This window comes from Pseudophryne corroboree, unplaced genomic scaffold (genome assembly GCF_028390025.1).
Source record: "Pseudophryne corroboree isolate aPseCor3 unplaced genomic scaffold, aPseCor3.hap2 scaffold_571, whole genome shotgun sequence".
NCBI lineage: Eukaryota > Metazoa > Chordata > Amphibia > Anura > Myobatrachidae > Pseudophryne > Pseudophryne corroboree.
In genome coordinates this window covers 289,281-315,570 of record NW_026970170.1, presented here as the reverse complement: position 1 = coordinate 315,570, position 26,290 = coordinate 289,281, and the positions used below count along the sequence as shown (strand labels likewise).

The 26,290-nt window shown below is 47.0% G+C and overlaps 18 non-coding genes and 3 pseudogenes across 18 annotated transcripts; 6 read left to right on the top strand and 15 right to left on the bottom strand.

Annotated features, from left to right (window-relative positions):
• Positions 1–2,596: 2,596 nt before the first annotated feature.
• LOC135033478 (U1 spliceosomal RNA) lies at positions 2,597–2,759 on the bottom strand. Its single transcript, XR_010228842.1, has one exon. It is a non-coding gene; the product is annotated as a U1 spliceosomal RNA (small nuclear RNA).
• A 144-nt stretch (positions 2,760–2,903) lies between these two features.
• On the top strand, positions 2,904–3,019 carry LOC135033448 (U5 spliceosomal RNA). Its single transcript, XR_010228812.1, has one exon. It is a non-coding gene; the product is annotated as a U5 spliceosomal RNA (small nuclear RNA).
• A 270-nt stretch (positions 3,020–3,289) lies between these two features.
• Positions 3,290–3,405, top strand: LOC135033451 (U5 spliceosomal RNA). The gene has a single exon (XR_010228815.1). It is a non-coding gene; the product is annotated as a U5 spliceosomal RNA (small nuclear RNA).
• A 286-nt stretch (positions 3,406–3,691) lies between these two features.
• Positions 3,692–3,807, top strand: LOC135033428 (U5 spliceosomal RNA). Its single transcript, XR_010228793.1, has one exon. It is a non-coding gene; the product is annotated as a U5 spliceosomal RNA (small nuclear RNA).
• A 6,630-nt stretch (positions 3,808–10,437) lies between these two features.
• Positions 10,438–10,601, bottom strand: LOC135033464 (U1 spliceosomal RNA). Its single transcript, XR_010228828.1, has one exon. It is a non-coding gene; the product is annotated as a U1 spliceosomal RNA (small nuclear RNA).
• Positions 10,602–11,272: 671 nt separating this feature from the next.
• Positions 11,273–11,435, bottom strand: LOC135033409 (U1 spliceosomal RNA). Its single transcript, XR_010228780.1, has one exon. It is a non-coding gene; the product is annotated as a U1 spliceosomal RNA (small nuclear RNA).
• A 152-nt stretch (positions 11,436–11,587) lies between these two features.
• Positions 11,588–11,751, bottom strand: LOC135033289 (U1 spliceosomal RNA). Its single transcript, XR_010228679.1, has one exon. It is a non-coding gene; the product is annotated as a U1 spliceosomal RNA (small nuclear RNA).
• A 668-nt stretch (positions 11,752–12,419) lies between these two features.
• LOC135033382 (U1 spliceosomal RNA) lies at positions 12,420–12,583 on the bottom strand. Its single transcript, XR_010228756.1, has one exon. It is a non-coding gene; the product is annotated as a U1 spliceosomal RNA (small nuclear RNA).
• A 152-nt stretch (positions 12,584–12,735) lies between these two features.
• LOC135033483 (U1 spliceosomal RNA) lies at positions 12,736–12,899 on the bottom strand. The gene has a single exon (XR_010228847.1). It is a non-coding gene; the product is annotated as a U1 spliceosomal RNA (small nuclear RNA).
• A 670-nt stretch (positions 12,900–13,569) lies between these two features.
• LOC135033405 (U1 spliceosomal RNA) lies at positions 13,570–13,732 on the bottom strand. Its single transcript, XR_010228777.1, has one exon. It is a non-coding gene; the product is annotated as a U1 spliceosomal RNA (small nuclear RNA).
• Positions 13,733–13,884: 152 nt separating this feature from the next.
• On the bottom strand, positions 13,885–14,048 carry LOC135033273 (U1 spliceosomal RNA). Its single transcript, XR_010228663.1, has one exon. It is a non-coding gene; the product is annotated as a U1 spliceosomal RNA (small nuclear RNA).
• Positions 14,049–14,750: 702 nt separating this feature from the next.
• LOC135033406 (U1 spliceosomal RNA) lies at positions 14,751–14,885 on the bottom strand (annotated as a pseudogene).
• A 152-nt stretch (positions 14,886–15,037) lies between these two features.
• On the bottom strand, positions 15,038–15,201 carry LOC135033279 (U1 spliceosomal RNA). The gene has a single exon (XR_010228669.1). It is a non-coding gene; the product is annotated as a U1 spliceosomal RNA (small nuclear RNA).
• Positions 15,202–17,562: 2,361 nt separating this feature from the next.
• LOC135033423 (U1 spliceosomal RNA) lies at positions 17,563–17,718 on the top strand. Its single transcript, XR_010228788.1, has one exon. It is a non-coding gene; the product is annotated as a U1 spliceosomal RNA (small nuclear RNA).
• A 674-nt stretch (positions 17,719–18,392) lies between these two features.
• LOC135033309 (U1 spliceosomal RNA) lies at positions 18,393–18,556 on the top strand. Its single transcript, XR_010228698.1, has one exon. It is a non-coding gene; the product is annotated as a U1 spliceosomal RNA (small nuclear RNA).
• A 152-nt stretch (positions 18,557–18,708) lies between these two features.
• Positions 18,709–18,871, top strand: LOC135033401 (U1 spliceosomal RNA). The gene has a single exon (XR_010228773.1). It is a non-coding gene; the product is annotated as a U1 spliceosomal RNA (small nuclear RNA).
• Positions 18,872–22,174: 3,303 nt separating this feature from the next.
• LOC135033288 (U1 spliceosomal RNA) lies at positions 22,175–22,338 on the bottom strand. Its single transcript, XR_010228678.1, has one exon. It is a non-coding gene; the product is annotated as a U1 spliceosomal RNA (small nuclear RNA).
• A 692-nt stretch (positions 22,339–23,030) lies between these two features.
• LOC135033392 (U1 spliceosomal RNA) lies at positions 23,031–23,172 on the bottom strand (annotated as a pseudogene).
• Positions 23,173–23,324: 152 nt separating this feature from the next.
• On the bottom strand, positions 23,325–23,488 carry LOC135033418 (U1 spliceosomal RNA). Its single transcript, XR_010228786.1, has one exon. It is a non-coding gene; the product is annotated as a U1 spliceosomal RNA (small nuclear RNA).
• Positions 23,489–24,180: 692 nt separating this feature from the next.
• LOC135033341 (U1 spliceosomal RNA) lies at positions 24,181–24,322 on the bottom strand (annotated as a pseudogene).
• Positions 24,323–24,474: 152 nt separating this feature from the next.
• Positions 24,475–24,638, bottom strand: LOC135033461 (U1 spliceosomal RNA). The gene has a single exon (XR_010228825.1). It is a non-coding gene; the product is annotated as a U1 spliceosomal RNA (small nuclear RNA).
• Positions 24,639–26,290: the final 1,652 nt, after the last annotated feature.

Below are 26,290 nucleotides of genomic sequence, written 5' to 3'. Positions count from 1 at the left end.
AGATTGTTCTCACAGGGTGAGGTTCATCCATTATATTTTAAAATAGGAAGGTACAAATTACATATTTGAATTGCATTTATGTGCTGGATTCAAATGTCCCCCCCCCCCCCTTCCTTTCTCAATTGTGCCCGTCAGCAGCTATTCTAAGGTTGCTGCCAATGGGTGTGACACATTAATTTCTTCTGTGGGGTACACTGGACTCCACAAGGATTCACATTGGGGTGTAGAGTAGGATCTTGATCTGAGGCACCAACCGGCTCAAAGCTTTTGACTGTTCCCAAGATGCTCAGTGCATTCTCCTCTATAACCCCGCTTCCATGAACAGGGAGCTCAGTTTGTAGTTGGTGCCTTCAGTAGCAGGCCACTTAACAGGGGCCTGCCTCAGGCAGCCTATTCTTAGCTATAAATTTTGACAAGAAAAGAAGAACTTGTTTTATGAGAATCTACAAGGGCTGCAGCAGGCTAGGTCTAATAGACATCTTTACTGCAGCTTCATCACTCCCAGCGGCGCTGTATACTCCCGTGCCCTGGTTGCTGGGTCACTGCAGCGGAGGGTCCGGTTTCATCCTAAGGTCAGTCACACACACACCACCCTTCCGGATCACGAGGCCGCTGATGAAGGGGAGCGTGGCCGTAGGGGGTGGACCGTGTGCGCACTGGCGTGGACACTGATTACTGGGCAGCCGCTCCACTAGCCACCAGGTACAGTTAAGGAGCACAGGTCTGGGGGTTTTTCTCCTATATTAACCCAATTTTGTACTGCCCGCAGCGCATTGTGATAGGTAATAGGGCCTGATTCAGGTTGGATTGCAATCACAATAAGCGATCCAACTGCAAAAATTGCTAAGAGCATACGCATGTGCCTGCATTTTCTGCGGCACCCCGCAGAGAATGCGATCGCCTCTGCCTGTCAATCGGGGCGGGGGGGGATAGGTGGGTCAGCAACACTCCATTTCCAAGTCAGGGATGGAGCGGTGCGGGAGCAAGGCTTCAAAATGGGGTCTGCAACGGAGTAGACACAGGGGGCGTGGTCACAGCGGCTGTATGACATCACATTCAGCCGCTGTGATCACAAAAATGGTGGCGGCTTCCTGCGCGCACATACAGTCTGCACCAGCAGGAGGCTACACCATTTTTTATGATCACGCTGAACTGCAGTGCGACTGCAATTACAGCATGGTCAAGAAGGGAGGCGTCATGCTGGGTGGCCATGCCCTTTCACTGTGCAGGAGCCAGCACCGCTCACACACTAGTCCCCGGGTGCAGCCCCCAACCCCCGGGACACCCGAAGCAACAAAATGTAGATTCAGGCCACCAGGCCACGCCCCTACCTATGAAACCATGCCTCCTTTTTACCATTGCGCTGCTTATCTGCGCGCACTGCATTACAATCTCCCTCGCCACCTCTCTGGGTGTCACCAGTGATAGTGACACCTCTGCCATGCTTGTAGCAGCTGGTCCTAAGATCTACGCCTCAAGCCCTGAGTGTTTGCCCTTGTGACTTGTTGATCATCATAGCGAAGCAGATGCTTACAGAAAACTGCAGGGGCTTAGATTGAAAATAAAAAAATTGATTGGTATAAGGTAGAGAGGAGCGGGTTCGGTTCTCCGAGAACCGAATTCCCCACGAACTCCACGTTGTTTACACTGGTCCGAGGCAGGCTCGGTTGTTCCCGCCTGACTCGCAAAACCTGAACAAGGGAAAATGTCATCATCCCGCTGTCGGATTCTCGCGAGATTCGGATTCCATATAAAGAGCTGCGCGTTGCCGCCATTTTTACTCGTGCATTGAAGAGAGAGCGGAATGGACGTGGCTATGTTCTCTCAGTGGAAATCTCAATATCAGTGCTCAGTATCAGTGGTTACTTATTGCTGCTCAGTAATACTAGTAGTGTGTCTCTCCTGCTCAGTGTCAGTTCTCAGTAGTATCCTCATCAGTGCTCAGTATCACTGCTCATTGTCTTGTGCTGCATTGTGGTGCTCAGCATACTACAGTACATTACTAATAGTCCAGTGCTGCATCTTGCTGCTCAGTGTCAGTTCTAGTATCCTCATCAGTGCTCACTATCACTGTTCATTGCATTTTGGTTTTCTGTATACTACAGTAACATAGTAATATAGTAACATATAGTAACATAGTTTTTGAGGTTGAATAGAGGCAAATTGCCCATCGTGTTCAACCTGTTTTAAGTTGTGATGATTCTACATACTTGCTGAATAATATTTTATGACTAGTTAGCTACTATAACTCATGTTACCCCCGGATTAACCATGTTGATATTTTAAGTATTATAACCTTAGATAGCTTTTTCATTCAGAAATGTATCCATTCCTTTTTTAAATCCAATTACAGAGTCCGCCATTACCACCTTCCCTGGCAGGGAATTCCACATCCTGATTGCCCTAACAGTGAAGATCATAGTATCTCACCTGGCAGGTAAGTAGGAGTTGGGCTAGAGCTGTGGAGGATTGCTGCTCGGGCACCCCCTGTCAAGTGAAGGAGATCCAACTGAGGCAGCACAAGGGAACTCTCGAAAGAAGAACAAGGCTAGAGGAAGATCTGAGACAAAGAAATCTGACTTTTACCAGAGCTGACCAGAGGAAAGCACAAACACAGTCCCCCACTACCACAAATAATGCAGTCGAGTTTCCCACATTGGGGAAATCACAGGGGTCAGCATACCCAGAATGCAATGAATGAACCTCACCCTGGGAGAACAATCTTCATGACCATGGTATCTCCTGTGCAAAATAAGTATGATTTGGGATAGGGCTGGGGAGGGCCGCTGCTCAGGCACATCTCTGTCAAGTAAAGGAGATTCAACTGAGGCAGCACAAGGGAACTCTCATCTGGGGACAACAACTGCAGGGAGAACACATATTTTCAGATGAAAATCTTGGTCATGCTCTGGTTTCTCTTCAGAACGAACAAATCTTTCGCCTTTTACTAAAGATTTCCGTGGAGAGGAGCAAAACTGAGTTTTACCTCAATTTTTGCATGCCCCATCTTTTTGGATTTTCTTTTATCGGTTTAAAGATAGAATGAGTGTGCTTTAATGAAAGCTCATTTGCATAGAAATTACAGTAAATGTTTGTTTCTTTTCAAACAGAACTTTCTTGACCATGCTACTTGCTTGAAAGATCTGGGAGCACATGGAATACAGTACAAACCATGCTTATAGCAAGGAGAAGCCAGGTGAGAAATCTGCTTTCTTTCAAATTGGGCGCTCACTTTGATCTGAATGAGGACTGCTGGCATGGCACTCAGGCGACAGGTGGAATCTTGGTCATGCTCTGGTTTCTCTTCAGAATGAACAAATCTTTCGCCATTTATTAAAGATTTCCGTGGAGAGGAGCAAAACTGAGTTTTATCTCAATTTTTGCATGCCCCATATTATTGGGGTTTCTTTTATCAGTTTAAGGACAGAATGAGTGTGCTTTCTTGTTGGCTTTAATGTAAGTTTATTTGTATAACAATGACAGTAAATGTCTGTTTCTTTTCAAACAGAACTTTCTTGACCATGCTACTTGCTTGAAAGATCTGGGAGCACATGGAAAAGAGTACAAACCATGCTTATAGCAAGGGGAAGCCTGGTGAGAAATCTGCTTTCTTTCTTTCAAATTGGGTGCTCACTTTGAGCTGAATGAGGACTGCTGGCATGGCACTCAGGCGACAGGTGGAATCTTGGTCATGCTCTGGTTTCTCTTCAGAACGAACAAATCTTTCGCCTTTTACTAAAGATTTCCGTGGAGAGGAGCAAAACTGAGTTTTATCTCAATTTTTGCATGCCCCATATTATTGGGGTTTCTTTTATCAGTTTAAAGACAGAACGAGTGTGCTTTCTTGTTAGCTTTAATGTAAGTTGCCATAGATGCAGTGAAACACACGTGTAGGGCACGGCGTGTCCGCGTGTATTTGACTCATGTGAAATGTTATAAAACAAAAATATATGATTATGATGTTAGCTGTTAGTCTCCACTAATAGGGAATAGAAGCTGAGCTATAAGAAAGGAATACACTAGATATGATGTCACTTAGCAGATACAATGTCTAAAGTGCATACAGATAGCTACTAATAACTCTTGATAAGAAAGTATATCAGTGTGGGTATATTTATATGATGGGATATTGGGACTAGTGAATATATATCACTCCTGCTGTCCAGATTGGCAATAACCAGACAATTATGATAAGAGTAGAGATGTCACATGGGCTGCTATAGATATTAATTTAATGCTGTATGTGTCATTTGTTACAAATGGATACATTTTCTATGAGTCAGCCTAGCAGCTGCATGTTCTAACAGAACACTATCCTCACACAGAATCTGCTAACCTTGAGATAACTATATGACAGTGTGTAACAGTCTCTTTACTATAAGACTGTTACAAAGTAATATATATATTTGAAGTCAGTCTAGCAGCTGTGTGTTCCAGCAGTTTATAAGACAAAGAAAATCTCCTATTGTGGAATCTAGACACATGGGACTGCTGGCCTGTGTCATACTATTTCTATGTAATACCAGTAACATGTATATAACTGTTACATAATTGTTACAAATGGATAAATCTTTGAGTCAGCCTAGCAGCTGCATGTCCTAACAGGACACCATAAATCCTTTACAGTGTAACAAATTGATTGGTAACACTTAAAGGCTGGAGAGCAGTTATATGCCTTACTAGCATACTCAATATACCACATTATTACACCAGTTACCACGATTATTGACAGCGCATTTGATATATTATATTACCCTCACACTGAGTCTGTTTACCTTTAGATAACTAAGTGACCGAATATGTAACAGTTTCTCTATCATAAGACTGTTACAAAGTGAGATAGATATATTTGGAAGTCAGTCAAACAGCTGTGTGTTTCAGCGGTTTATAAGAAAATTCCTCATTGTGGAATCTGGACCACTAAGGGTTATTATATATATAGCACATGGAATTGCCACATCTCCCTATATGATAATTTCATTACACTGTAACATAATAAGAATTAACTCTTTAACAGTGTAAATAGAGAGTAATGAATCTCTGACACATGGAATATATTATTTCTTAGATGAATTGGATAAACCATTATGACAGACACTTTGCTTCCTAATAAGAATTGAGGTGGCTATACCTCTAAGGAAAGCATTATTGCCTACGCCTAGATCAGATTAAATAAGATCTGGCTGAATATATGAAGGAAGGTTGCTATTTATATGAGAATTGGAATTGCTATATTCCTTAAGGCAACCCCACCGATTGATATATGTTGTCAATTAAGTATATCTGAACGGCTATATCTGGACCAGATTTAATAAGATCTGGCTGATTATATGAAGGAGGGCTGCTATTTATATTGGAATTGCCATATTCCTTAAGGCAACCGCACCTGTTGGTATATCTCGCCAATTAACTATATCTAAACAGCTAAATTAAAGCTATTCATCATTTTTTTAGTTTGGATATTAATAAATATGATCTTTCCATGATGCATAGAGATTTCCCTATCAAGTGATTCCTTATCCGATATAGAAAGCTATCCCCCTGTGGTATTGAATTTAGGAATATAGTCTTAGGGGACACAGAGAAATAAGTGATCCCCATCTACCTAAGCACCCCACAAATTGGAGGTTAGCTTACCGGTTAAACTCAATCACCCCCACAAATTCGCCAATGGGGATGGCTTCCCGGGAGGTAACCCCTATTGAGTGAAGGGAGTATATAGGATACGACCCAGTGGTACCTGACGACATAGATACTAACAGCTATTTAATAACATTACGCTAGAAAGTGATTATTAGCAACATATATATCTATATAAACAACCCCGCCAGGGTTGTGCCTTCAAAAATAATCACACACGGACACGCTTTTTAAACCTTTTTTTCACATCTCTTTATTCTTCTTATGCACATGTATGTTAGTTCTGTGATTTTAACCTTTATGTTTCACTGCAGTTTGGGATAATAATATTAATATTTATCCAATTTTAATACATACTTAATAAAGGTTATATTTTATGATTCATTCATTCTGTCCAGTGCGTCAACAGTGCAGATTTCTTCTTGTTTTTTCTCCCAAATTCTATAACAATGACAGTAAATGTTGTTTCTTTTCAAACAGAACTTTCTTGACCATGCTACTTGCTTGAAAGATCTGGGAGCACATGGAAAACAGTACAAACCATGCAGTATCACAAGAGCCTTTATTTGATCTTTCATGAAGATAGAGCAGAATTGAGGACACGTCAACAATTTCTGCCGAAGGTGGTTCATCTTTCCACATGGTGCCTTTGGCCACTGACACCTTCGTTGAGTCAAAGTCTCTGGCTGTGGTCAGAACTTTGAAAATTTATGTCACCAGAACGGTTCAGATTAGGAAAACAGAGGCTCTGTTTGTCCTGTATGCTCCCAACAGGATTGGGTGTCCTGCTTCCATGTAGACCATTATGCGCTGGATCTGTGGTAAGATTCAGCATGCTCATTCCATGGCAGGATTGCCGTTACTGAATTAGGTGAAGACCCATTCTACTAGAAAGGTGGGTTCATCCTGGGCAGCAGGTCGGGAAGTCTCGGCATTGCAACTTTGCCGAGCAGCTATTTAGTAAACACTTTTGCTAAGTTTTACAAGTTTGATACCTTGGCTGATGATAACCTCAAGTTGGGTCATTCGGTGCTGCAGAGTCGTACGCACTCTCCCACCCGTTCAAGAGCTTTGGTATAACCCCATGGTTCTTAATGTGACCCCAGCATCCTCTAGGTCGTATGAGAAAATAGGATTTTAATACCTACCGGTAAATCCTTTTCTCTTAGTCCGTAGAGGATGCTGGGCACCCGTCCCAGTCCATACTGTGTCTGCAGTTATTACTTGTGGTTATACACATGTTATGTTATGGTTCTGGTCAGCTTTTTGCTGCAATTGTTCATGCCGTTGGCTTGTGTTCTGTTGAATGCCACGTTCTGCGGCATGCTTAAGGTGTGAGCTGGTAAGATGCTCACCTTAGTTTAACAATAAATCCTTTCCTCGAAATGTCCGTCTCCCTGGGCACAGTTCCTATAACTGGAGTCTGGAGGAGGGGCATAGAGGGAGGAGCCAGTTCACACCCTTTGAAAGTCTTAAAGTGCCCATGTCTCTTGCGGATCCCGTCTATACCCCATGGTTCTTAATGTGACCCCAGCATCCTCTACGGACTAAGAGAAAAGGATGCCCTTGCGCACTATCCTGACTTCTCCTCCCGTCTGCTTACTTTGTGCCTTCCAACGCACAATGCGAACTACAGGTGGTGCTGCAGGGCCCACACCCTTTTACTTGCCTTACAGAACAGCTCTGGAGCTGTTACAGTGCCCAGCTGCTGCAAGAAATCAGCTTGAATGCTTCAGGGGATGGGGCATGGCCAACATGAGCCCCACACCAAAGTAGGGTGGGGGTGTTTAATGCGAACTAGGGGTCATCCAAGCACCGCAAAAGGCCGCCATGCCCTGCATGCCCCTTTTCTCTTTTCATATGCAGATGAGGGTTCCAGCCAACTTTGGCCCACATCTTGGATGACATCACCGTATGCAAATCCGTCTTCTGCAGACCTTCCCCCAGGAATGCTTGTACTAGTTGTTGCATATGGTTTGATATTTGATGGTGCTTCAATATTAGGCAGCCTTCCACCCTCCCATGTTCATCTGAACAGATGTGGTCTCCCTGCAGTTGTTGTCCCCAGACGAGAGTTCCCTTGTGCGTCCTCAGTTGAATCTCCTTAACTTGACGGGGGAGGGGCTGCCCGAGCAGCCACCCTCCCCAGCCCTATCCCAACTCATACTTATTTTGCATATGAGATCTCTTGATCATGAAGATTGTTCTCACAGGGTGAGGTTCATCCATTATATTTTAAAATAGGAAGGTACAAATTACATATTTGAATTGCATCTATGTGCTGGATTCAAATGTCCCCCCCCCCCCCCCTTCCTTTCTCAATTGTGCCCGTCAGCAGCTATTCTAAGGTTGCTGCCAATGGGTGTGACACATTAATTTCTTCTGTGGGGTACACTGGACTCCACAAGGATTCACATTGGGGTGTAGAGTAGGATCTTGATCTGAGGCACCAACCGGCTCAAAGCTTTTGACTGTTCCCAAGATGCTCAGCGCATCCTCCTCTATAACCCCGCTTCCATGAACAGGGAGCTCAGTTTGTAGTTGGTGCCTTCAGTAGCAGGCCACTTAACAGGGGCCTGCCTCAGGCAGCCTATTCTTAGCTATTAATTTTGACAAGAAAAGAAGAACTTGTTTTATGAGAATCTACAAGGGCTGCAGCAGGCTAGGTCTAATAGACATCTTTACTGCAGCTTCATCACTCCCAGCGGCGCTGTATACTCCCGTGCCCTGGTTGCTGGGTCACTGCAGCGGAGGCTCCAGTTTCTTCCTAAGGTCAGTCACACACACACCGCCCTTCCGGATCACGAGGCCGCTGATGAAGGGGAGCGTGGCCGTAGGGGGTGGACCGTGTGCGCACTGGCGTGGACACTGATTACTGGGCAGCCGCTCCACTAGCCACCAGGTACAGTTAAGGAGCACAGGTCTGGGAGTTTTACTCCTATATTAACCCAATTTTGTACTGCCCGCAGCGCATTGTGATAGGTAATAGGGCCTGATTCAGGTTGGAATGCAATCACAATAAGCGATCCAACTGCAAAAATTGCTAACAGCATACGCATGTGCCTGCATTTTCTGCGGCACCCCGCAGAGAATGCGATCGCCTCTGCCTGTCAATCGGGGCGGGGGGGGGAGAGGGGGGTCAGCAACACTCCATTTCCAAGTCAGGGATGGAGCGGTGCGGGGGCAAGGCTTCAAAATGGGGTCTGCAACGGAGGAGACACAGGGGGCGTGGTCACAGCGGCTGTATGACATCACATTCAGCCGCTGTGATCACAAAAATGGTGGCGGCTTCCTGCGCGCACATACAGTTTGCACCAGCAGGAGGCTACACCATTTTTTATGATCACGCTGAACTGCAGTGCGACTGCAATTACAGCATGGTCAAGAATGGAGGCGTCATGCTGGGTGGCCATGCCCTGTCACTGTGCAGGAGCCAGCACCGCACACACACTAGTCCCCGGGTGCAGCCCCCAACCCCCGGGACACCCGGAGCAACAAAATGTAGATTCAGGCCACCAGGCCACGCCCCTACCTATGAAACCATGCCTCCTTTTTACCATTGCGCTGCTTATCTGCGCGCACTGCATTACAATCTCCTTCGCCACCTCTCTGGGTGTCACCAGTGATAGTGACACCTCTGCCATGCTTGTAGCAGCTGGTCCTAAGATCTACGCCTCAAGCCCTGAGTGTTTGCCCTTGTGACTTGTTGATCATCATAGCGAAGCAGATGCTTACAGAAAACTGCAGGGGCTTAGATTGAAAATAAAAAAATTGATGGGTATAAGGTAGAGAGGAGCGGGTTCGGTTCTCCGAGAACCGAATTCCCGACGAACTCCATGTGGTTTACACTGGTCCGAGGCAGGCTCGGTTGTTCCCGCCTGACTCGGAAAACCTGAACAAGGGAAAATGTCATCATCCCGCTGTCGGATTCTCTCGAGATTCGGATTCCATATAAAGAGCTGCGCGTTGCCGCCATTTTTACTCGTGCATTGAAGAGAGAGCGGAGAGGACGTGGCTATGTTCTCTCAGTGGAAATCTCAATATCAGTGCTCAGTATCAGTGGTTACTTATTGCTGCTCAGTAATACTAGTAGTGTGTCTCTCCTGCTCAGTGTCAGTTCTCAGTAGTATCCTCATCAGTGCTCAGTATCACTGCTCATTGTCTTGTGCTGCATTGTGGTGCTCAGCATACTACAGTACATTACTAATAGTCCAGTGCTGCATCTTGCTGCTCAGTGTCAGTTCTAGTATCCTCATCAGTGCTCACTATCACTGCTCATTACATTGTGGTGTTCTGTATACTACAGTAACATAGTAATATAGTAACATATAGTAACATAGTTTTTGAGGTTGAATAGAGGCAAATTGCCCATCGTGTTCAACCTGTTTTAAGTTGTGATGATTCTACATACTTGCTGAATAATGTTTTATGACTAGTTAGCTACTATAACTCATGTTACCCCCGGATTAACCATGTTGATATTTTAAGTATTATAACCTTGGATAGCTTTTTCATTCAGAAATGTATCCATTCCTTTTTTAAATCCAATTACAGAGTCCGCCATTACCACCTTCCCTGGCAGGGAATTCCACATCCTGATTGCCCTAACAGTGAACATCATAGTATCTCACCTGGCAGGTAAGTAGGAGTTGGGCTAGAGCTGTGGAGGATTGCTGCTCGGGCACCCCCTGTCAAGTGAAGGAGATCCAACTGAGGCAGCACAAGGGAACTCTCGAAAGAAGAACAAGGCTAGAGGAAGATCTGAGACAAAGAAATCTGACTTTTACCAGAGCTGACCAGAGGAAAGCACAAACGCAGTCCCCCACTACCACAAATAATGCAGTCGAGTTTCCCACATTTGGGGAAATCACAGGGGTCAGCATACCCAGAGTGCAATGAATGAACCTCACCCTGGGAGAACAATCTTCATGACCATGGTATCTCCTATGCAAAATAAGTATGATTTGGGATAGGGCTGGGGAGGGCCGCTGCTCAGGCACATCTCTGTCAAGTAAAGGAGATTCAACTGAGGCAACACAAGGGAACTCTCATCTGGGGACAACAACTGCAGGGAGAACACATATTTTCAGATGAACATGGGAGGGCAGAAGGCTGCCTAACACTGAAGCACCCCCAAACAACAAACCAAATGCAACTACTAGTGCAAGCATTCCTGGGGGAAGGCCTGCAGCAGATGGATTTGCATATGGTGATGTCATCCAAGCAGTGGGTCAAAGTTGGCTTCAACCCTCGTCTGCATATGAAAATAAAAAAGGGGTGTGCAGGGCATGGCGGCCTTTTGCGGCGCTTGGATGACCCCTAGTTTGCATTAAACACCTCCACCTTCCTTCGGTGTGGGGCTCATGTTGGCTATGCCCCAGCCCCTGAAGCATTCAAGCTGATTTCTTGCTGCAGCTGGGCACTGTAACAGCTCCAGAGCTGCTCTGTAAAGCAAGTAAAAGGGTGTGGGCCCTGCAGCACTACCTGTAGTTTGCATTGTGCGTTGGAAGGCACAAAGTAAGCAGACGGGAGAAGTCAGGATAGTGCACAAGGGCATAGAAGGGAGCGGCTCAAGAAAAGAGAAGTGGAAACAGACAGCAAACTAGGCTGGAGAGAGACCTGAGACAAAGAGATCTGAATTATACGAGAGCCGACCAGAGGAAACACAAATTATGTAATCAAGTGTCCCACATTTGGGGAAATCGTAGGAGCAGCACACCCAGAGTGCATTGGGTGAGCCTTGCCCTGGGAGAAGCACCTTCCTGATCATAGTATCTCACCTGGCAGGTAAGTAGGAGTTGGGCTAGAGCTGGGGAGGGTCGCTGTTCGGGCACCCCCCTGTCAAGTGAAGGAGATCCAACTGAGGCAGCACAAGGAAACTCTCGAAAAAAGAACAAGGCTAGAGGAAGATCTGAGACAAAGAAATCTGACTTTTACCAGAGCTGACCAGAGGAAAGCACAAACACAGTCCCCCACTACCACAAATAATGCAGTCGAGTTTCCCACATTTGGGGAAATGACAGGGGTCAGCATACCCAGAATGCAATGAATGAACCTCACCCTGGGAGAACAATCTTCATGACAATGGTATCTCCTATGCAAAATAAGTATGATTTGGGATAGGGCTGGGGAGGGCCGCTGCTCAGGCACATCCCTGTCAAGTAAAGGAGATTCAACTGAGGCAGCACAAGGGAACTCTCATCTGGGGACAACAACTGCAGGGAGAACACATATTTTCAGATGAACATGGGAGAGCAGAAGGCTGCCTAATACTGAAGCACCCCCAAACAACAAACCAAATGCAACAACTAGTACAAGCATTCCTGGGAAAAGGTCTGCAGAAGACGGATTTGCATACGGTGATGTCATCCAAGCAGTGGGCCAAAGTTGGCTGGAACCCTCATCTGCATATGAAAAGAGAAAAGGGGTATGCAGGGCATGGCGGCCTTTTGCGGCGCTTGGATGACCCTTAGTTCGCATTAAACACCTCCACCCTCCGTCGGTGTGGGGCTCATGTTGGCTATGCCCCAGCCCCTGAAGCATTCAAGCTGATTTCTTGCAGCAGCTGGGCACTGTAACAGCTCCAGAGCTGCTCTGTAAGGCAAGTAAAAGGGTGTTGGCCCTGCAGCACTACCTGTAGTTTGCATTGTGCGTTGGAAGGCACAAAGTAAGCAGACAGGAGAAGTCAGGAGAGTGCACAAGGGCAAGGGCAGGGGCTCAAGAAAAGAGAAGTGGAAACAGACAGCAAACTAGGCTGGAGAGAGACCTGAGACAAAGAGATCTGAATTATACGAGTAGCCGACCAGAGGAAACACAAATTATGTAGTCAAGTGTCCCACATTTGGGGAAATCGTAGGAGCAGCACACCCAGAGTGCAATGGGTGAGCCTTGCCCTGGGAGAAGCACCTTCCTGATCATAGTATCTCACCTGGCAGGTAAGTAGGAGTTGGGCTAGAGCTGGGGAGGGTCGCTGCTCGGGCACCCCCCTGTCAAGTGAAGGAAATCCAACTGAGGCAGCACAAGGAAACTCTCAAAAAAAGAACAAGGCTAGAGGAAGATCTGAGACAAAGAAATCTGACTTTTACCAGAGCTGACCAGAGGAAAGCACAAACACAGTCCCCCACTACCACAAATAATGCAGTCGAGTTTCCCACATTTGGGGAAATCACAGGGGTCAGCATACCCAGAATGCAATGAATGAACCTCACCCTGGAAGAACAATCTTCATGACCATGGTATCTCCTATGCAAAATAAGTATGATTTGGGATAGGGCTGGGGATGGCCGCTGCTCAGGCACATCTCTGTCAAGTAAAGGAGATTCAACTGAGGCAGCACAAGAGAACTCTCATCTGGGGACAACAACTGCAGGGAGAACACATATTTTCAGATGAACATGGGAGAGCAGAAGGCTGCCTAATACTGAAGCACCCCAAACAACAAACCAAATGCAACAACTAGTACAAGCATTCCTGGGGGAAGGTTTGCAGAAGACGTATTTGCATACGGTGATGTCATCCAAGCAGTGGGCCAAAGTTGGCTGGAACCCTCATCTGCATATGAAAAGAGAAAAGGGGTATGCAGGGCATGGCGGCCTTTTGCGGCGCTTGGATGACCCTTAGTTCGCATTAAACACCTCCACCCTCCGTCGGTGTGGGGCTCATGTTGGCTATGCCCCAGCCCCTGAAGCATTCAAGCTGATTTCTTGCAGCAGCTGGGCACTGTAACAGCTCCAGAGCTGCTCTGAAAGGCAAGTAAAAGGGTGTGGGCCCTGCAGCACTACCTGTAGTTTGCATTGTGCGTTGGAAGGCACAAAGTAAGCAGACAGGAGAAGTCAGGAGAGTGCACAAGGGCATAGAAGGCAGCGGCTCAAGAAAAGAGAAGTGGAAACAGACAGCAAACTAGGCTGGAGAGAGACCTGAGACAAAGAGATCTGAATTATACGAGAGCCGACCAGGGGAAACGCAAATTATGCAGTCAAGTTTCCCACATTTGGGGAAATCGCAGGAGCAGCACACCCAGAGTGCAATGGGTGAGCCTTGCCCTGGGAGAAGCACCTTCATGATCATAGTATCTCACCTGGCAGTTATGTAGGAGTTGGGCTAGAGCTGGGGAGGGTCGCTGCTCGGGTACCCCCCTGTCAAGTGAAGGAGATCAAACTGAGGCAGCACAATGGAACTCTCGAAAGAAGAACAAGGCTAGAGGAAGATCTGAGACAAAGAAATCTGACTTTTACCAGAGCTGACCAGAGGAAAACACAAACACAGTCCCCCACTACCACAAATAATGCAGTTGAGTTTCCCACATTTGGGGAAATCACAGGGGTCAGCATACCCAGAATGCAATGAATGAACCTCACCCTGAGAGAACAATCTTTATGACCATGGTATCTCCTATGCAAAATAAGTATGATTTGGGATAGGGCTGGGGAGGGCCGCTGCTCAGGCACATCTCTGTCAAGTAAAGGAGATTCAACTGAGGCAGCACAAGGGAACTCTCATCTGGGGACAACAACTGCCGGGAGAATACATATTTTCAGATGAACATGGGAGGGCAGAAGGCTGCCTAATACTGAAGCACCCCCAAACAACAAACCAAATGCAACAACTAGTACAAGCATTCCTGGGGGAAGGTCTGCAGAAGACGGATTTGCATACAGTGATGTCATCCAAGCAGTGGGCCAAAGTTGGCTGGAACCCTCATCTGCATATGAAAAGAGAAAAGGGGTATGCAGGGCATGGCGGCCTTTTGCGGCGCTTGGATGACCCTTAGTTCGCATTAAACACCCCCACCCTACTTCGGTGTGGGGCTCATGTTGGCCATGCCCCAGCCCCTGAAGCATTCAAGCTGATTTCTTGCAGCAGCTTGGCACTGTAACAGCTCCAGAGCTGCTCTGTAAGGCAAGTAAAAGGGTGTGGGCCCTGCAGCACTACCTGTAGTTTGCATTGTGCATCGGAAGGCACAAAGTAAGCAGACAGGAGGAGAAGTCAGGATAGTGCACAAGGGTATAGAAGGGAGGGGCTCAAGAAAAAAGAAGTGGAAACAGAGAGCAAACTAGGCTGGAGAGAGACCTGAGACAAAGAGATCTGAATTATATGAGAGCCGACTAGGGGAAACACAAATTATGCAATCAAGTTTCCCATATTTGGGGAAATCGCAGGGGCAGCACACCCAGAGTGCAATGGGTGAGCCTTGCCCAGGGAGAAGCAACTTCATGATCATAGTATCTCACCTGGCAGGTAAGTAGGAGTTGGGCTAGAGCTGGGGAGGGTCGCTGCTCGGGCACCCCCCTGTCAAGTGAAGGAGATCCAACTGAGGCAGCACAAGGGAACTCTTGAAAGAAGAACAAGGCTAGAGGAAGATCTGAGACAAAGAAATCTGACTTTTACCAGAGCTGACCAGAGGAAAGCACAAACACAGTCCCCCACTACCACAAATAATGCAGTTGAGTTTCCCACATTTGGGGAAATCACAGAGGTCAGCATACCCAGAACGCAATGAATGAACCTAACCCTGGGAGAACAATCTTCATGACCATGGTATCTCCTATGCAAAATAAGTATGATTTGGGTTAGGGCTGGGGAGGGCCGCTGCTCAGGCACATCTCTGTCAAGTAAAGGAGATTCAACTGAGGCAGCACAAGGGAACTCTCATCTGGGGACAACAACTGCAGGGAGAACACATATTTTCAGATGAACATGGGAGGGCAGAAGGCTGCCTAATACTGAAGCACCCCCAAACAACAAACCAAATGCAACAACTAGTGCAAGCATTCCTGGGGGAAGGCCTGCCGCAGATGGATTTGCATATGGTGATGTCATCCAAGCAGTGGGTCAAAGTTGGCTTCAACCCTCGTCTGCATATGAAAAGAGAAAAGGGGCATGCAGGGCATGGCGGCCTTTTGCGGCGCTTGGCTGACCCCTAGTTTGCATTAAACACCTCCACCCTCCGTCGGTGTGGGGCTCATGTTGGCTATGCCCCAGCCCCTGAAGCATTCAAGCTGATTTCTTGCTGCAGCTGGGCACTGTAACAGCTCCAGAGCTGCTCTGTAAGGCAAGTAAAAGGGTGTGGGCCCTGCAGCACTACCTGTAGTTTGCATTGTGCGTTGGAAGGCACAAAGTAAGCAGACAGGAGAAGTCTGGAGAGTGCACAAGGGCATAGAAGGCAGCGGCTCAAGAAAAGAGAAGTGGAAACAGACAGCAAACTAGGCTGGAGAGAGACCTGAGACAAAGAGATCTGAATTATACGAGAGCCGACCAGGGGAAACACAAATTATGCAGTCAAGTTTCCCACAGGAGTATATAGGATACGACCCAGTGGTACCTGACGACATAGATACTAACAGCTATTTAATAACATTACGCTAGAAAGTGATTATTAGCAACATATATATCTATATAAACAACCCCGCCAGGGTTGTGCCTTCAAAAATAATCACACACGGACACGCTTTTTAAACCTTTTTTTCACATCTCTTTATTCTTCTTATGCACATGTATGTTAGTTCTGTGATTTTAACCTTTATGTTTCACTGCAGTTTGGGATAATAATATTAATATTTATCCAATTTTAATACATACTTAATAAAGGTTATATTTTATGATTCATTCATTCTGTCCAGTGCGTCAACAGTGCAGATTTCTTCTTGTTTTTTCTCCCAAATTCTATAACAATGACAGTAAATGTTGTTTCTTTTCAAACAGAACTTTCTTGACCATGCTTCTTGCTTGAAAGATCTGGGAGCACATGGAAAACAGTACAAACCATGCAGTATCACAAGAGCCTTTATTTGATATTTCATGAAGATAGAGCAGAATTGAGGACACGTCAACTATTTCTGCCGAAGGTGGTTCATCTTTCCACATGGTGCCTTTGGCCACTGACACCTTCGTTGAGTCAAAGTCTCTGGCTGTGGTCAGAACTTTGAAAATTTATGTCACCAGAACGGTTCAGATTAGGAAAACAGAGGCTCTGTTTGTCCTGTATGCTCCCAACAGGATTGGGTGTCCTGCTTCCATGTAGACAATTATGCGCTGGATCTGTGGTAAGATTCAGCATGCTCATTCCACGGCAGGATTGCCGTTACTGAATTAGGTGAAGACCCATTCTACTAGAAAGGTGGGTTCATCCTGGGCAGCTGGTCGGGGAGTCTCGGCATTGCAACTTTGCCGAGCAGCTATTTAGTAAACACTTTTGCTAAGTTTTACAAGTTTTAGAGTAAAGGAGATTCAACTGAGGCAGCACAAGGGAACTCTCATCTGGGGACAACAACTGCAGTGAGAACACATATTTTCAGATGAACATGGGAGGGCAGAAGGCTGCCTAATACTGAAGCACCCCCAAACAACAAACCAAATGCAACAACTAGTACAAGCATTCCTGGGGGAAGGTCTGCAGAAGACGGATATGCATATAGTGATGTCATCCAAGCAGTGGGCCAAAGTTGGCTGGAACCCTCATCTGCATATGAAAAGAGAAAAGGGGTATGCAGGGCATGGCGGCCTTTTGCGGCGCTTGGATGACCCTTAGTTCGCATTAAACACCCCCACCCTCCTTCGGTGTGGGGCTCATGTTGGCCATGCCCCAGCCCCTGAAGCATTCAAGCTGATTTCTTGCAGCAGCTTGGCACTGTAACAGCTCCAGAGCTGCTCTGTAAGGCAAGTAAAAGGGTGTGGGCCCTGCAGCACTACCTGTAGTTTGCATTGTGCATTGGAAGGCACAAAGTAAGCAGACAGGAGGAGAAGTCAGGATAGTCCACAAGGGTATAGAAGGGAGGGGCTCAAGAAAAAAGAAGTGGAAACAGACAGCAAACTAGGCTGGAGAGAGACCTGAGACAAAGAGATCTGAATTATATGAGAGCCGACCAGGGGAAACACAAATTATGCAGTCAAGTTTCCCACATTTGGGGAAATCGCAGGGGCAGCACACCCAGGTGAGATACTATAATCAGGAAGGTGCTTCTCCCAGGGCAAGGCTCACCCATTGCACACTGGGTGTGCTGCTCCTACGATTTCCCCAAATGTGGGACACTTGACTGCATAATTTGTGTTTCCTCTGGTCGGCTCTCGTATAATTCAGATCTCTTTGTCTCAGGTCTCTCTCCAGCCTAGTTTGCTCTCTGTTTCCACTTCTTTTTTCTTGAGCCCCTCCCTTCTATACCCTTGTGCACTATCCTGACTTCTCCTCCCGTCTGCTTACTTTGTGCCTTCCAATGCACAATGCAAACTACAGGTAGTGCTGCAGGGCCCACACCCTTTTACTTGCCTTACAGAGCAGCTCTGGAGCTGTTACAGTGCCCAGCTGCTGCAAGAAATCAGCTTGAATGCTTCATGGGATGGGGCATGGCCAACATGAGCCCCACACCAAAGGAGGGTGGGGGTGTTTAATGCGATCTAGGGGTCATCCAAGCACCGCAAAAGGCCGCCATGCCCTGCACGCCCCTTTTCTCTTTTCATATGCAGATGAGGGTTGAAGCCAACTTTGACCCACTGCTTGGATAACATCACCATATGCAAATCCATCTGCTGCAGGCCTTCCCCCAGGAATGCTTGCACTAGTTGTTGCATTTGGTTTGTTGTTTGGGGGTGCTTCAGTATTAGGCAGCCTTCTGCCCTCCCATGTTAATCTGAAAATATGTGTTCTCCCTGCAGTTGTTGTCCCCATATGAGAGTTCCCTTGTGCTGCCTCAGTTGAATCTCCTTTACTTGACAGAGATGTGCCTGAGCAGCGGCCCTCCCCAGCCCTATCCCAAATCATACTTATTTTGCATAGGAGACACCATGGTCATGAAAATTGTTCACCCAGGGTGAGGTTCATTCATTGCATTCTGGGTATGCTGACCCCTGTGATTTACCCAAATGTGGGAAACTCGCCTGCATTATTTGTGGTAGTTGGGGACTGTGTTTGTGTTTTCCGCTGGTCAGCTCTGGTAAAAGTCAGATTTCTTTGTCTCAGATCTTCCTCTAGCCTTGTTCTTCTTTCGAGAGTTCCATTGTGCTGCCTCAGTTGGATCTCCTTCACTTGACAGGGGGGTGCCCGAGCAGCGACCCTCCCCAGCTCTAGCCCAACTCCTACTTACCTGCCAGGTGAGATACTATGATCTTGAAGGTGCTTCTCCCAGGGCAAGGCTCAACCATTGCACTCTGGGTGTGCTGCCCCTGCGATTTCCCCAAATATGGGAAACTTGACTGCATAATTTGTGTTTCCCCTGGTCGGCTCTCGTATAATTCAGATCTCTTTGTCTCAGGTCTCTCTCCAGCCTAGTTTGCTGTCTGTTTCCACTTCTCTTTTCTTGAGCCGCTCCCTTCTATGCCCTTGCGCACTATCCTGACTTCTCCCGTCTGCTTACTTTGTGCCTTCCAACGCACAATGCGAACTACAGGTAGTGCTGCAGGGCCCACACCCTTTTATTTGCCTTACAGAGCAGCTCTGGAGCTGTTACAGTGCCCAGCTGCTGCAAGAAATCAGCTTGAATGCTTCAGGGGCTGGGGCATAGCCAACATGAGCCCCACACCGAAGGAGGGTGGAGGTGTTTAATGCGAACTAGGGGTCATCCAAGCGCCGCAAAAGGCCGCCATGCCCTGCATAACCCTTTTCTCTTTTCATATGCAGATGAGGGTTCCAGCCAACTTTGGCCCACTGCTTGGATGACATCACCGTATGCAAATTCGTCTCCTGCAGACCTTCCCCCAGGAATGCTTGTACTAGTTATTGCATATGGTTTGATATTTGATGGTGCTTCAGTATTAGGCAGCCTTCCGCCCTCCCATGTTCATCTGAAAAAATGTGGTCTCCCTGCAGTTGTTGTCCCCAGACGAGAGTTCCCTTGTGCTTCCTCAGTTGAATCTCCTTAACTTGACGGGGGAGGGGCTTGCCCGAGCAGCCACCCTCCCCAGCCCTATCCCAACTCATACTTATTTTGCATATGAGATCTCTATATCATGAAGATTGTTATCACAGGGTGAAGTTCATCCATTATATTTTAAAATAGGAAGGTTCAAATTACATATTTGAATTGCATCTATGTGCTGGATTCAAATGCCCCCCCCCCTTCCTTTCTCAATTGTGCCCGTCAGCAGCTATTCTAAGGTTGCTGCCAATGGGTGTGACACATTAATTTCTTCTGTGGGGTACACTGGACTCCACAAGGATTCACATTGGGGTGTAGAGTAGGATCTTGATCTGAGGCACCAACCGGCTCAAAGCTTTTGACTGTTCCCAAGATGCTCAGCGCATTCTCCTCTATAACCTCGCTTCCATGAACAGGGAGCTCAGTTTGTAGTTGGTGCCTTCAGTAGCAGGCCACTTAACAGGGGCCTGCCTCAGGCAGCCTATTCTTAGCTATTAATTTTGACAAGAAAATAAGAACTTTTTTTATGAGAATCTACAAGGGCTGCAGCAGGCTAGGTCTAATAGACATCTTTACTGCAGCTTCTTCACTCCCAGCGGCGCTGTATACTCCCGTGCCCTGGTTGCTGGGTCACTGCAGCGGAGGCTCCGGTTTCTTCCTAAGGTCAGTCACACACGCACCGCCCTTCCGGATCACGAGGCCGCTGATGAAGGGGAGCGTGGCCGTAGGGGGTGGACCGTGTGCGCACTGGCGTGGACACTGATTACTGGGCAGCCGCTCCACGAGCCACCAGGTACAGTTAAGGAGCACAGGTCTGGGGTTTTTTCTCCCATATTAAACCAATTTTGTACTGCCCGCAGCGCATTGTGATAGGTAATAGGGCCTGATTCAGGTTGGATTGCAATCACAGTAAGCGATCCAACTGCAAAAATTGCTAAGAGCATACGCATGTGCCTGCATTTTCTGCGGCACCCCGCAGAGAATGCGATCGCCTCTGCCTGTCAATCGGGGCAGGGGGGGAGAGGGGGGTCAGCAACACTCCATTTCCAAGTCAGGGATGGAGCGGTGCGGGGGCAAGGCTTCAAAATGGGGTCTGCAACGGAGGAGACACAGGGGGCGTGGTCACAGCGGCTGTATGACATCACATTCAGCCGCTGTGATCACAAAAATGGTGGCGGCTTCCTGCGCGCACATACAGTCTGCACCAGCAGGAGGCTACACCATTTTTTATGATCACGCTGAACTGCAGTGCAACTGCAATTACAGATTGGTCAAGAAGGGAGGCGTCATGCTGGGTGGCCATGTCCTGTCACTGTGCAGGAGCCAGCACCGCTCACACACTAGTCCCCGGGTGCAGCCCCCAACCCCCGGGACACCCGGAGCAACAAAATGTAGATTCAGGCCACCAGGCCACGCCCCTACCTATGAAACCATGCCTCCTTTTTACCATTGCGCTGCTTATCTGCGCGCACTGCATTACAATCTCCTTCGCCACCTCTCTGGGTGTCACCAGTGATAGTGACACCTCTGCCATGCTTGTAGCAGCTGGTCCTAAGATCTACGCCTCAAGCCCTGAGTGTTTGCCCTTGTGACTTGTTGATCATCATAGCGAAGCAGATGCTTACAGAAAACTGCAGGGGCTTAGATTGAAAATAAAAAAATATATGGGTATAAGGTAGAGAGGAGCGGGTTCGGTTCTCCGAGAACCGAATTCCCCACGAACTCCACGTGGTTTACACTGGTCCGAGGCAGGCTCGGTTGTTCCCGCCTGACTCGGAAAACCTGAACAAGGGAAAATGTCATCATCCCGCTGTCGGATTCTCGCGAGATTCGGATTTCATATAAAGAGCTGCGCGTTGCCGCCATTTTTACTCGTGCATTGAAGAGGGAGCGGAGAGGACGTGGCTATGTTCTCTCAGTGGAAATCTCAATATCAGTGCTCAGTATCAGTGGTTACTTATTGCTGCTCAGTAATACTAGTAGTGTGTCTCTCCTGCTCAGTGTCAGTTCTCAGTAGTATCCTCATCAGTGCTCAGTATCACTGCTCATTGTCTTGTGCTGCATTGTGGTGCTCAGCATACTACAGTACATTACTAATAGTCCAGTGCTGCATCTTGCTGCTCAGTGTCAGTTCTAGTATCCTCATCAGTGCTCACTATCACTGCTCATTACATTGTGGTGTTCTGTATACTACAGTAACATAGTAATATAGTAACATATAGTAATATAGTTTTTGAGGTTGAAAAGAGGCAAATTGCCCATCGTGTTCAACCTGTTTTAAGTTGTGATGATTCTACATACTTGCTGAATAATGTTTTATGACTAGTTAACTACTACAACTCATGTTACCCCCGGATTAACCATGTTGATATTTTAAGTATTATAACCTTGGATAGCTTTTTCATTCAGAAATGTATCCATTCCTTTTTTAAATCCAATTACAGAGTCCGCCATTACCACCTTCCCTGGCAGGGAATTCCACATCCTGATTGCCCTAACAGTGAAGATCATAGTATCTCCCCTGGCAGGTAAGTAGGAGTTGGGCTAGAGCTGTGGAGGATTGCTGCTTGGGCACCCCCTGTCAAGTGAAGGAGATCCAACTGAGGCAGCACAAGGGAACTCTCGAAAGAAGAACAAGGCTAGAGGAAGATCTGAGACAAAGAAATCTGACTTTTACCAGAGCTGACCAGAGGAAAGCACAAACACAGTCCCCCACTACCACAAATAATGCAGTCGAGTTTCCCACATTTGGGGAAATCACAGGGGTCAGCATACCCAGAATGCAATGAATGAACCTCACCCTGGGAGAAAAATCCTCATGACCAAGGTATCTCCTATGCAAAATAAGTATGATTTGGGATAGGGCTGGGGAGGGCCGCTGCTCAGGCACATCTCTGTCAAGTAAAGGAGATTCAACTGAGGCAGCACAAGGGAACTCTCATCTGGGGACAACAACTGCAGGGAGAACACATATTTTCAGATGAACATGGGAGGGCAGAAGGCTGCCTAAAACTGAAGCACCCCCAAACAACGAACCAAATGCAACTACTAGTGCAAGCATTCCTGGGGGAAGGCCTGCAGCAGATGGATTTGCATATGGTGATGTCATCCAAGCAGTGGGTCAAAGTTGGCTTCAACCCTCGTCTGCATATGAAAAGAAAAAAGGGGTGTGCAGGGCATGGCGGCCTTTTGCGGCGCTTGGATGACCCCTAGTTCGCATTAAACACCTCCACCCTCCTTCGGTGTGGGGCTCATGTTGACTATGCCCCAGCCCCTGAAGCATTCAAGCTGATTTCTTGCAGCAGCTGGGCACTGTAACAGCTCCAGAGCTGCTCTGTAAAGCAAGTAAAAGGGTGTGGGCCCTGCAGCACTACCTGTAGTTTGCATTGTGCGTTGGAAGGCACAAAGTAAGCAGATGGGAGAAGTCAGGATAGTGCACAAGGGTATAGAAGGGAGGGGCTCAAGAAAAAAGAAGTGGAAACAGACAGCAAACTAGGCTGGAGAGAGACCTGAGACAAAGAGATCTGAATTATATGAGAGCCGACCAGGGGAAACACAAATTATGCAGTCAAGTTTCCCACATTTGGGGAAATCGCAGGGGCAGCACAGCCAGAGTGCAATGGGTGAGCCTTGCCCTGGGAGAAGCATCTTCATGATCATAGTATCTCACCTGGCAGGTAAGTAGGAGTTGGGCTAGAGCTGGGGAGGTTCGCTGCTCGGGCACCCCCCTGTCAAGTGAAGGAGATCCAACTGAGGCAGCACAAGGGAACTCTCAAAAGAAGAACAAGGCTAGAGGAAGATCTGAGACAAAGAAATCTGACTTTTACCAGAGCTGACCAGAGGAAAGCACAAACACAGTCCCCCACTACCACAAATAATGCAGTTGAGTTTCCCACATTTGGGGAAATCACAGGGGTCAGCATACCCAGAATGCAATGAATGAACCTAACCCTGGGAGAACAATCTTCATGACCATGGTATCTCCTATGCAAAATAAGTATGATTTGGGATAGGGCTGGGGAGGGCCGCTGCTCAGGCACATCTCTGTCAAGTAAAGGAGATTCAACTGAGGCAGCACAAGGGAACTCTCATCTGGGGACAACAACTGCAGGGAGAACACATATTTTCAGATGAACATGGGAGGGCAGAAGGCTGCCTAATACTGAAGCACCCCCAAACAACAAACCAAATGCAACAACTAGTGCAAGCATTCCTGGGGGAAGGCCTGCAGCAGATGGATTTGAATATGGTGATGTCATCCAAGCAGTGGGTCAAAGTTGGCTTCAACCCTCGTCTGCATATGAAAAGAATAAAGGGGTGTGCAGGGCATGGCGGCCTTTTGCGGCGCTTGGATGACCCCTAGTTCGCATTAAACACCTCCACCCTCCTTCGGTGTGGGGCTCATGTTGGCTATGCCCCAGCCCCTGAAGCATTCAAGCTGATTTCTTGCAGCAGCTGGGCACTGTAACAGCTCCAGAGCTGCTCTGTAAAGCAAGTAAAAGGGTGTGGGCCCTGCAGCACTACCTGTAGTTTGTATTGTGCGTTGGAAGGCACAAAGTAAGCAGACGGGAGAAGTCAGGATAGTGCACAAGGGTATAGAAGGGAGGGGCTCAAGAAAAAAGAAGTGGAAACAGACAGCAAACTAGGCTGGAGAGAGACCTGAGACAAAGAGATCTGAATTATATGAGAGCCGACCAGGGGAAACACAAATTATGCAGTCAAGTTTCCCACATTTGGGGAAATCGCAGGGGCAGCACACCCAGAGTGCAATGGGTGAGCCTTGCCCTGGGAGAAGCATCTTCATGATCATAGTATCTCACCTGGCAGGTAAGTAGGAGTTGGGCTAGAGCTGGGGAGGGTCGCTGCTCGGGCACCCCCCTGTCAAGTGAAGGAGATCCAACTGAGGCAGCACAAGGGAACTCTCAAAAGAAGAACAAGGCTAGAGGAAGATCTGAGACAAAGAAATCTGACTTTTACCAGAGCTGACCAGAGGAAAGCACAAACACAGTCCCCCACTACCACAAATAATGCAGTTGAGTTTCCCACATTTGGGGAAATCACAGGGGTCAGCATACCCAGAATGCAATGAATTAACCTAACCCTGGGAGAACAATCTTCATGACCATGGTATCTCCTATGCAAAATAAGTATGATTTGGGATAGGGCTGGGGAGGGCCGCTGCTCAGGCACATCTCTGTCAAGTAAAGGAGATTCAACTGAGGCAGCACAAGGGAACTCTCATCTGGGGACAACAACTGCAGGGAGAACACATATTTTCAGATGAACATGGGAGGGCAGAAGGCTGCCTAATACTGAAGCACCCCCAAACAACAAACCAAATGCAACAACTAGTGCAAGCATTCCTGGGGGAAGGCCTGCCGCAGATGGATTTGCATATGGTGATGTCATCCAAGCAGTGGGTCAAAGTTGGTTCAAACACCTTTGCAAAGTTCTATAAGTTTGATACCCTGGCTGAGGAGGACCTCCTGTTTGCTCAATCGGTGCTGCAAAGTCATCCGCACTCTCCTGCCCGTTTGGGAGCTTTGGTATAATCCCCATGGTCCTTACGGAGTCCCCAGCATCCTCTAGGACGTAAGAGAAAATTAGATTTTAAACCTACCGGTAAATCTTTTTCTCGTAGTCCGTAGAGGATGCTGGGTGCCCGTCCCAAGTGCGGTCTACTTCTGCAAGACTTATATATAGTTATTGCTTACATAAGGGTTATATGTTAGTTTTCATCGGTCTTGGACTGATGCTATGTTGTTTTCATACTGTTAACTGGGTAGTATATCACAAGTTATACGGTGTGATTGGTGTGGCTGGTATGAATCTTGACCTTGGATTAACAAAAATCCTTTCCTCGTACTGTCCGTCTCCTCTGGGCACAGTTTCTCTAACTGAGGTATGGAGGAGGGGCATAGAGGGAGGAGCCAGTGCACACCCAGATCTAAAGTCTTTCTTAAAGTGCCCATGTCTGCTGCGGAGCCCGTCTATCCCCCATGGTCCTTACGGAGTCCCCATCATCCTCTACGGACTACGAGAAAAAAAAATTACCGGTAGGTTTAAAATGTTATTTTTTTCTCTGCAACCCACTGCTAAATTGTGCTTCCTAGCTGTTTTTTATAAAATCACTTAATTAAATCTAACTCTGATTACGTCAGAGAAGGCCAGGTACCCTACACCATAAGAGGGGGTTTGAAATTTTGACTTGTCTACTTAAAGATCACCAAAATCTGATGACAAGGTCAATTACATCCCTGGGTGGGATTGAACCACCAACCTTTTGGTTAATAGCCCATGTAAGTGCAAGAAATCCTGAAGCACTCACTCATCATGGGAAAGTACCAATGTGTTTCTTACAAAAATTCTCCAGATTATTGACTTTTTAAAGTTTTTCTAGGAAACGTTCTAGATGAATGCTTATTAGCCTTTGTCAGTATTGACTTTCGCAAGGTGTCTCTGTGGCGCAATCGGTTAGCATGTTTGGCTATTAACCAAAAGGTTGGTGGTTCAATCCCACCCAGGGATGTAATTGACCTTGTAATCAGATTTTGGTGATCTTTAAGTAGACAAGTCAAAATTTCAAAAACCCCCCTTATGGTGTAGGGTACCTGGCCTTCTCTGATGTAATCAGAGTTAGATTTGATTAAGTGATTTTATAAAAAAACAGCTAGGAAGCACAATTTAGCAGTGAGTTGCAGAGAAAAAAAATTATGCTGGCAGAAAAGTCCAATTGAGTGATTAAACAGCTCTTCATTTTCTGATTTTATGTTTATGCTAACAAATTTGCTCTCTGAAAAGTG